Raw genomic sequence first — 10,402 nt, 5'->3', positions numbered from 1 at the left:
AATGTTCCCATAACAGTTGGAATAAGGGCCTCTTGTTCTTTCTCATGAGTCTTTCACACAGAGTACTGTAAAAGCACATAACGTTATATAAAAAAATTCATTACACTGGTAGATAAAACCCTTCTTTCTGTCTGACCACAGCATCCATCTGATAGCGTTTCTTCTATATTCAGAGCTGATAGAGAACTTAGCATGAAACATAGAAGAGCAGACGCCACACGGACTGTCCAAGAGTTGGCGGATGCTTTAGTCCAGGTCTGGGAGGAGATCCCTCAGGAGACCATCCACCACCTCATCAGGAGCATGCCCAGGCGTTGTAGGGATGTCATACAGGCACATGGAGGCCACACACACTACTTGACTGGCACGAGATGTATCTGGTGTCTCTGTAGAATTAATAGTGAAAACAAATTCACTGTTAAAACACAGAACTGTTTCAGTGTTTGAATTTATACATAAAACTCATTTTAATCCAACTTCATTGAACTTGGTATGTGCATTTCCTGCAGGGAAATTGGAATATAAAATAAACCAGACATATATATGTGGCATAACATTGGATAGGTGGTCTTTGGTGGCAGGTGACGATCAGCCTACTATCTTTGGCTGCTCTTTAATATCAAACTTAAAATTTCAAATAGTACTGAAGAAGGAAATTTGTTGTTTCTTTTATCTGGTCATGCTTACCATCAGCTGCCAATTCCTTCACATCAGAGAGCCACTGTGACACCAATTCATCTATGCAATGTAGCTCTGTTTTGAGTTCAGCTTGCCTTGCAGTCTCATCCTAGAGTCTCTGACAAGTCTGATAAACAGTGTTAATCATACAATAATCAGGATTAAAACTTGGCAAGTGCACACAACAAAAGGACACCCAAAGCAATTAATAGTAGACTCACCTTCACATTATCTTGTGGAAAGTGCCGGATGTAGAGAGAGACTTTTTTTTGTGGTTCCACCCCACTGCATGCAAAGTAACCATGTCCACCCGTGCTGTTGAAAGCAAATAATGAGGTTATGATGCTTAATCTAATAAAAGTATTTAGGAATTTTGCAAGCACTCCGATCACCTGCTTTGGACATACAGTATATTTGGTAGTCAGGGCACAACGTGACAGGTAGCTGTTCACTTGCTCCACCTCCTCTCCGGCTGTTGTTCCTGCTCCTTCCTGGTTCCTACCACTCCATTTAATCTGTTAGTAAAGGGTGGAAGAAATTCAAGTCAATTTTATTTATATGTCCCTATATCACAAATTGCCTCAAAGGGCTCTACAATGTGTACAAGAAATTGTTAAGCAAAAGGCTACCTATTATAGTAGCCTTTTCATTTCATATTATTAATGTGCTTGTAAACATTACAAATGTACATATGATGCAAATATATTATACATACTGTACCTCACACTTTATAGCATGGGCTCGAGCATGCATTATGCTGAGGAAGGGTTTCATTTCGGTGAGCTCCTGAAGAGCAGGAAGGACTTGAGCAGCTTTCTCCAAGTATGGCCAATATTTGCAAACCACATCCATAGCAAAGAATTTTGCCTTGGCTGGCATGAGCTCCTTCTGAAAATACAGGGGGTAGGCAAATATCTCCCCACTGTACATATTAAGGGCTTTCAGAAGGAACCCACAGCAACCTCCATCCCCTCTTCATCCAATTTAGAAGCAGGTTGGGCAGGTGAAAGGAGCACTACAGCAGAGCTGGTCTTCTTCAAAAGAAGCTCCGCTGCAGTGCATCGCCGTTGATATGTCGTGATGACATCACAGACCATTACCTCATAATGTACACACTACCTATAGAACAGACTAACTGTGTCTCACCACGTTATCGACTCGGTAGAACCATTATTTCGACCACCAAAGACAGATTCACAAATAACCTGCCTGATCTGTCTGGATTTCTTAATGTACCCTCAAACGACCTAGATGCAATGACTAACAGCATAGACGCTATATTCACTAGCACATTAGACACTGTTGCCCCAGTCAGATTACAGAAGGTTAGAGATAAAACACTTGCACCATGGTATAATAGTCATACTCACACCCTCAAGAGGGAGACCCGTAACCTCGAACGGAAATGGAGAAAAACTAAATTAGAGGTTTTTAGAATTGCGTATAAGGACAGTATGTCCAGCTACAGACAGGCTCTAAAAGCTGCTAGGGCTGAGCACCTGAGCAAACTCATAGAAAATAACCAGAACAATCCCAGGTTTTTATTTAGCACAGTGGCTAGTTTAACAAAAAATCAGAAATCTGAACACACTATTTTATCACATTTCAGTAGTGAGGACTTTATGAGATTCTTCACTGATAAAATCGAAAGTATCAGGAATAAAATAGGTGACGCTCAACATATGAGAGCAACCAGTGACACAATCTCACCTAAGGCTTTACACAGCTTTACAAGTACAGGACAGGAAGAGTTAGATAAACTTATTACTACAGCTAAATCAACAACATGTTCACTAGACCCCATCCCAACTAAACTACTGAAAGAAGTGTTACATAAAGCTGGTGAGCCCCTTCTTAATATCATTAACTCCTCGTTATCTTTAGGTTACGTCCCGAAGTCTTTTAAGTTGGCAGTTATTAGGCCACTCATCAAAAAACCTAACTTAGACCCTAATGAACTATCAAATTACAGACCTATTTCATACCTTCCGTTTATGTCTAAAATACTTGAAAAGGTTGTGTCTGTTCAACTGAGCTCCTTCTTACAGGAGAGCAACATCCTTGAAGAGTTTCAGTCAGGTTTCAGGCCCCATCATAGCACAGAAACTGCACTTGTTAAAGTTACAAACGACTTGTTCTTAGCTTCGGACCAAGACTGTATGTCACTATTAGTTCTACTTGACCTTAGTGCTGCATTCGACACTATAGATCACAACATTCTTCTAGATCGCTTACAATATTACACAGGTATTCATGGTCAGGCTTTAAGCTGGTTTAGATCCTACCTGTCTGACCGATACCATTTTGTAGAATTAAATGGTGAATCCTCCAGTTTACTACCAGTTAATTATGGGGTCCCTCAAGGATCAGTTCTAGGACCTCTGCTTTTCTCTATATACATGCTTCCATTAGGGAACATTATTAGAAGACATGGGATTAGTTTCCATTGTTATGCTGATGACACACAGTTATATCTCTCATCAAAACCAGATGAAATAGCCACAGTGTCCAAATTAACTCAGTGCCTTAGAGAGATAAAACACTGGATGAGCTGCAACTTTCTATTGTTAAACTCCGATAAGACAGAAATACTACTCATAGGTCCAAAAACCAGTGCACATAAACTCTCACAACTTAACTCCCATTTAGAGGGATATACTATTACAAGTAGCTCGACAGTGAAAGACCTCGGTGTTATATTAGACAGTAACTTGTCTTTTAAAAATCATATCGCCCATACTACCAAAACAGCCTTCTTCCACCTTAGAAACATTGCCAAGCTGAGAAACATCCTGTCTGTATCTGATGCTGAGAAGCTAGTTCATGCATTCATGACCTCTAGACTGGACTATTGTAATGCATTACTAGGTGGTTGTCCTGCATCTTTAATAAATAGGTTACAGTTAGTCCAAAATGCAGCTGCCAGAGTTCTCACTAGGACAAGAAAGTATGACCATATAACCCCAATTTTATCATCTCTACACTGGCTACCTGTTAAGTATAGAATTGACTACAAACTGCTGCTACTTACGTACAAGGCTCTTAATGGTTTAGCTCCCATGTATCTAACTAGTCTTTTAACACGTTACAATCCTTCACGCTCTCTGAGATCACAAAACTCAGGACTTCTGCTAGTTCCCAGAATATCTAAGTCTACTAAAGGTGGTAGAGCGTTTTCTTATTTAGCTCCCAAACTTTGGAATAGTCTTCCTGATAGTGTTCGGGGCGCAGACACACTTTCCCAGTTTAAATGTAGATTAAAAACTCATCTCTTCAGTCAGGCGTACACATAATACATCCCATAATATCATGCACCAGTACATCAGACCAGCACATTTTTATGAACAGCAGATATGTTAATCCCTTTCCACTGCTTCTCTCTGTACCCATCCCGAGGCATCCAGACACTGTACCAGCTCCCAACGTCCTCTGTGGGACGAGGCCTTTGGACGTCCACTGAGCCGAGGCCGACTCTAAGAATCCTGAGACATCTCCAGTTAGACTCTGTGGTACTCAGGAGATCAGAAGTCCTTGAACCTCACACCAATACAACATTTAACTGACTGTATATTACAATCACACCCCCAGTGTCACCCATATGAGGATGGGTTCCCCCTTGAGTCCGGTTCCTCTCAAGGTTTCTTCCTTTACCATTTTAAGGGAGTTTTTCCTTGCCACTGCTGCCTGAGTCATCTCAGACGTGCTCATAGGGGAATAAATACATATACACTGTGAACTATATACATCTAATAATAATCTAGAATTTTTATTCTGTTAATTCTTATTTCTTTTATTATTCGTTATTTCCTTCATCATTAATTATGTTTACCTTCTGCTCTATGTTTATGTTCTGTAAAGCTGCTTTGAGACAATGTCTATTGTAAAAAGCGCTATACAAATAAACTTGAATTGAATTGAATGTCCATTCTGGAAGATATATAGAAAGAAATAGTATTTGTGATGATGTCTGCTTATGGAAAGACATGTTATAAGTAATAGCAGTAATAACAATTACACTTACTTTTCCTCCACACTTAGTCCGATGCTCCAGCAGCTTTGCAAAGGCTTGTCTGGAGAATCCTGGAGCAGTGACCTTGAGCTCCTGAAAGGTGCTCAGGAGGTCCAGTGTATACAGCATTGAATTGCTGACAGAAGCTGGCCAATATCCACTCCTAAGGAGGTCCTTCAAATCAGGAGTCCACTGCTGCTGGTATGTTTATTTGAGCCGCGTTGTCTTGATCAGCACAAAATCCTGTTTTGTCCTGTCATTGTCGTCTTGTCCTAGTCTCTGTTTGGTGTTTTATTAAAACCTGTTTATTTTATCCCAGTGACTCTGACACCATGCCATGAACTGCTGTGTATCATAGTGATATCTCTCACTTCAACAATTAAAAGCAAACTATACTAAAAGTCTGAAGTTTAAATAATTCAAGCCTCCTTCATAATGCTTTGTAAACATGTTGTAAACATTTGCACCTGCTGTGATTTACCTGTTGGTCATTTTAGACATTTTAAAGTACAAATAAATGTGGGGCTGTCCTTACTTTTTTCTCACTAGAAATTGGATTTGTTTTAAATGACGTTTTATTAAATGACGATTGGATTACTGACTGCAATATTTTTACACCGCTATTTTACTTGTTCTCTGCCTCCAATTGTGGATTTTCATCGACACTACACCGGCAGCGATGATGAAATTCGGAGGAAACGTGACGCAGCACCAGGATGTCGATCCCGAGCCCGTATGGAGTGGACTGTACGACCCTTGGAACGGTAACTTTCTGACTTTTCTTTTTTTTCACTTAAGTATCAAGTGTTTAAAGTGCTTATATATATCATTAACAGGCGAAAATTTTTCAGTGTCATTTGTTGTGAAAGCTGAGTTTGAAAGGTGCTGTTAGGAAAGGCAGCGAGCTGAGCAAAGCTCAATCAATACAAATAAATAGAGCTAGTGTGGCAATGTACAGTGCAGATTAACCAAAAGTATAAAGTTGCTGTTTAAATTCTGGACAGCGAGGCTTTGTTTATCACTGTAGCGTATAATAAATGCTTTTTGTGTAAAGCCGGTTTAGAGTGAGATTTTCCTGCTGTACAAAACAGACACTGTGCTATTAAACTAAAGGTTTCTGCTTCCTTTTATCAGATTACATTTTATCGCATTGATTGTTCATCTTTTTTGACACAGGGAGACGGAGGGAGATGGAAACTTTCCCGGAAGACGAGCTCTACTACAGCAGAGAGCTCAGCGATAACGAGGACGATGACAACAGGCCCGGGCGACCAAATGAAGCACGTGATGGTGGTGAGCATGAGGTGTTCCATGGCAGGACAGGAGAACAAGGGACGATGAGGACAATCAATCAGGAAGCTCCTCCTAGTAGTAGGCGGCGTGTGGATCCTGATGGGGAGGTGGATTTTATCAGTAGGCCCGTCCAAATCAATGTTAGGATGATTTCGGCTTTAATGAGAGAGATGTAAATTTAGTACATAGTCTTCACCTCATATTCATCACATCATGTTCTTCACTAGAGGTACAATATCTGTAGTTAATATCTTTTATTGTTGTAGATATGGTATATATTATTTTATATTATTAGGATTTTAAGATTGTTGTAAATGTAGTGCACCACTAACTCCCTGAACCACAACTAACCCCCCTCTCAGCCTCTTCTAAACCCTCTCTAACCATCATCCACACCAATAATGTACAGTTTGTTAATGCATTTATACCACAGCACTTTGCCAATTATAACATTACTCTGTGAGTAATTATTCTGGAAAAATAAATATTAACAACAAAATTAACCTTCAGCTGGAACTGTCCATGCTACTAAAATAATAGTAATAAAATAGTCTTGAAATAATTAAAAATAAAGCCCAACTTATTCCATTTACATTTGAGCATTCGTTTTGGTATAAATGTATTAATATCTGTACTAAGTTTATCGTTTATAAATAGCTTTTTAAATAATCAATAAGCTTTTATCTTTTACTATTCATATTTTAATTTTATATATAATTATAATATATAATTATAAATAATATTTAAGCTTTTTAAATAATCAATAAATTATTTATTTTTCTTCAACACTCATGTCTCAGGTGTCTTGTTCACCTCATTCTTCAGAAGAGGTATAAAATGTAATAAGTTTCTTGTATTGTTGTAGATATGTAAATATGTATGTATTTTATATTATTAGGATTTTAAGACGAGAATCATAAGTTTAAAATAATTTTAAGATGAATATCATACAGTTTAAATATATATTTTTAGAATTTTAGGAAGAAAATGTAATTTCTAAACATCTGTACAAATTTTACAGTTTAGAAATAGCCTTTCAAACAATCAATAAATATTTTTTGTTTATACTAGTAGCTTACAAAATAGTGTAAATAGAATTTAAAATTCTAATAATACTTGTTTGAATTGAATTGATCCTATAATATCATCCAAAATGTACATCAGAAAGAAAAGTTTTGTTGTTTTTTACCTCAAAAACAATCTTTTGCAGATAACTCCGTCAGGAAGATTCTAATGTGGCTCCCTTTATGGCAAAAATGGAGGGAAACTAACTGAGCATGCGCAGTGAGTGTCATCACTCTAGGTTGTTCCTGATTGGAGGAATTCAAGGTGTTACAACTGTCCCTCGTCTCCCCTACACTGTTTTCCTCTAACAAGCAAATACATTTCTGCCATATTGTTTTAAATATGTATTGGATTTGCAAAGGATTCTTAAGCCTTATTATACGCAGAATACAAATATTAAAACACATCTATGGTAAATATATAAAGATATTTTGAAGATCATTGGCTGCAATACCTAAAGCGACCATTTGGTGGCACTAACACAACTGGAAATCAAATCAGATTACTGACAAATAATATTACACACATTTCAACAACTTTTGCATAACAGAACACTCCCCACCTGCCATGACTAAACACCATAAATTAACTCAAAGATAACAAACCCTTGTTATAAAGGAACTAACACAACAACCTCTGAGATTGGCTTAGTTAGGACTTTGGTACCATCTGATTTGGCAACCTTAATCTCCACTGTGCATTCTTTACCATTATTAGATGGAAACACCTGTGTTATGAGTCCAAGAGGCCATTCGTTTCTGGGTATTTGACTGTCCTTGAGTACAGCCATACTCCCTGGGGTTACATTTGGTTGGTTTAACTGCCACTTGCGCCATGGTTGTAGTGTGGGAAAGAACTCTTTCCTCCACCTGTCCCAGAAGGTGTTTGACAGGTGCTGGACCTGGTGCCACTGATGATTGTAAAGGTCCGACACTGAGAAATTGCCTGCTGGCCTCAGTGGCGGAACTAGAGTTTTATATATGGGGTGGCCCGGGGGTGGCCAACTTTAGGGGGTCGACAGACTATGACACAAATTACCCTAACAAGGAGCATGGATGAATCCCATAATTGCTTCTTTAAAAAGAAGTCTGATATCTCTGCCTTTCTTTTCATTTTTTTACTGACCCTATGTAAAAATATGACACATGGATATAATACATTTAAGCATCAAATACAGATTTTTTTTTATTTCAAACTCAACTTTAACTGTCAGCATAAATGACTACTTTAATCATGGGTAGCCCTACTGTGCAGTAAGTAACTTAGCTACCTGTATTTTTTTTTTTACACCTTTCTGATAGGGGAGACCAGGGACAGTTGTAACAGGGGACGGTTGTAACACCTTGAATTCCTCCAATCAGAAACAATCTAGAGTGATGACACTCACAGTGCACATGCTCAGTTAGTTTCCCTCCATTTTTGCCATAATGGGAGCCACATTTGAATCTTCCTGATGGAATTTAGGCATAAACAACATCCAGTAAATCTTCTAGTAGGCCTTCTAGCAGACCTTGGCCAGGTCCCGATTAGCTTGATCAGTAGATGAGGCTCTTCAATGATCTAGGCTCTTCATCTCTCATGCTATATGCGGAGTGTTGGGTCCTGCTGTGCAGCTGAGCACAATAAATTGTGAAACCTTTTTTACTCTTGCCGTGTCTACCAGTGTGATACTTTATACTTTAAAACTATCAAACCTCAGAACTTCCACGACAACTTGGCGTTGTCGGCAGGATTCCACGCTTGAGGCTCGGCTAAGGGAACTCCTGAGGAGGTGAACTGCAGGCGCCTTGGAGGCTGTTAACTTCACCTTGAACCACAAAATTGGCCATGAGCTTGAGAGGACTCGGTAGTTCACCGTGAGCCGCCTCAACGCCGGAATCAAAAGTAATTGGACACGAGGAAGGGAAGAGAATTTATTTTATTTTAATTGTAAAGGTTTTTCCAGAGAACCCTAGTTAAATTTATTAGTGTTGAATAGTAAAACTATATTTTTGGTTGTCTCTGTGTGAAAATGGCTGTAAAGACAGGATTTAGACCTGGATCTGTCGATGGGTCAGGGACCTGGATAGGCACCTAGTGCATGGCCTAGAAATAAAAAGTAAAGCACGGCACTAATCTGGGATTGGGGCTAAAGATGTCTTGTTTGTGAGGTTTTCAGAAAACCCAGAAAAAGCTCGGCGTAGACTCTCCGGAGAGTAAAGCAGGTAAGGGGAAAAGAAAAAGGCCAACAAAAAAGGATAAAGCGCACACACAACACAGAGAACAGATAGAGACTAAGAGATTAAGACAGTGAGACAAAACAGGTTTTCTGGCACGGAGACGGTCAACATTATACTTAGATAGTCATGGGCAACAGTAAATCTAAGAGCAAACTCAGTAAAAACACAGTGTGTATCACTAGAGCTGTGAATTATATGAGAAATAATTATGGTCCTGATTCTGTGTCACAACTAATGTGGTGCGTGACGGAGTGTGTCCTCCCTGATGGCAGCAGTTTTAACCTGAAACACTCACTGAAAAATTAATTCAATTCAAGTTTATTTGTATAGCGCTTTTTACAATGGACATTGTCTCAAAGCAGCTTTACAGAACATAAACATAGTACAGAAGGTAAATATAAGGAGAAATATAGAGTATTAATATAATAAAAATTCAAGATATATATAGTTCACAGTGTGTATGTATGTAAAGTATGTATGTATGTACTGTATGTATATGTATTTATCCCCAATGAGCAAGTCTGAGGTGATATTATCTACTCCAAACTGAAAAAGATAATGTCAGGAAGAAGGAGAACAGAGTAAATGTAAACTGGACAGCTTTTCACATGTGAGGCAGAGAAAAGTTTAAGAAAAGCACAATCTACTCCAATGAGATTATTTACACAATATGTACAGAATACACAAAGTACAATAAGAAGCTCACAAAGTCTCCAGTTTCTTTTTCAGATGATCCTGACCTGGACGGACTGTCTCCTCGACCACGTCTGGGAGCGGTTGTGTCATGTCGACAGGTTTGCATGGATACAGAGCCGAGAAGAGTCCTTCTTTACGAAGAAGAGTTCACCCTCCCCACCGATCGCGGATCGTACACGTCAGAGAGAAAAGCAAAAGGAGAATGCTGATCCTGGACCTGTCGAAGAAGAGGCTTCTACTCCAGAGGTTAAAGAGCAACTTCAGAGTTTGATTACAATGCCCATGGTGGAAGTAGCAGGGCCAGATGTAGACCCCATGGCCGGATGAAAATCTGTGCATGAGACACCCAGATCATGAGAACGGGAGGAATGCCACGTACTCTAACGTCATAACGGAATTACGTGAAGCGTGTAGTGAGGCTTTTTCAGTAAAGATGGATATG

The 10,402-nt window shown here is 39.0% G+C and overlaps 1 long non-coding RNA gene across 2 annotated transcripts; it reads right to left on the bottom strand.

Moving 5' to 3' along the window:
- Positions 1 to 211: 211 nt before the first annotated feature.
- LOC113654006 lies at positions 212 to 7,242 on the bottom strand. 2 transcript variants are annotated; one of them, XR_007144189.1, is made up of 6 exons: positions 7,170 to 7,242; positions 4,700 to 6,136; positions 1,086 to 1,193; positions 900 to 993; positions 688 to 805; positions 212 to 386 (listed from the first exon to the last, which is right to left on the bottom strand). It is a non-coding gene; the product is annotated as an uncharacterized LOC113654006 (long non-coding RNA). The 2 variants fall into 2 exon arrangements; XR_003443279.2 differs by lacking the exons at positions 4,700 to 6,136; positions 7,170 to 7,242 and adding an exon at positions 1,399 to 1,859.
- Positions 7,243 to 10,402: the final 3,160 nt, after the last annotated feature.

Source organism: Tachysurus fulvidraco, chromosome 10 (assembly GCF_022655615.1).
Source record: "Tachysurus fulvidraco isolate hzauxx_2018 chromosome 10, HZAU_PFXX_2.0, whole genome shotgun sequence".
Classification (NCBI taxonomy): Eukaryota; Metazoa; Chordata; class Actinopteri; order Siluriformes; family Bagridae; genus Tachysurus; species Tachysurus fulvidraco.
The sequence above is the reverse complement of the archived record's forward strand: the minus strand, read 5'-3'. Positions and strand labels throughout refer to the sequence as shown.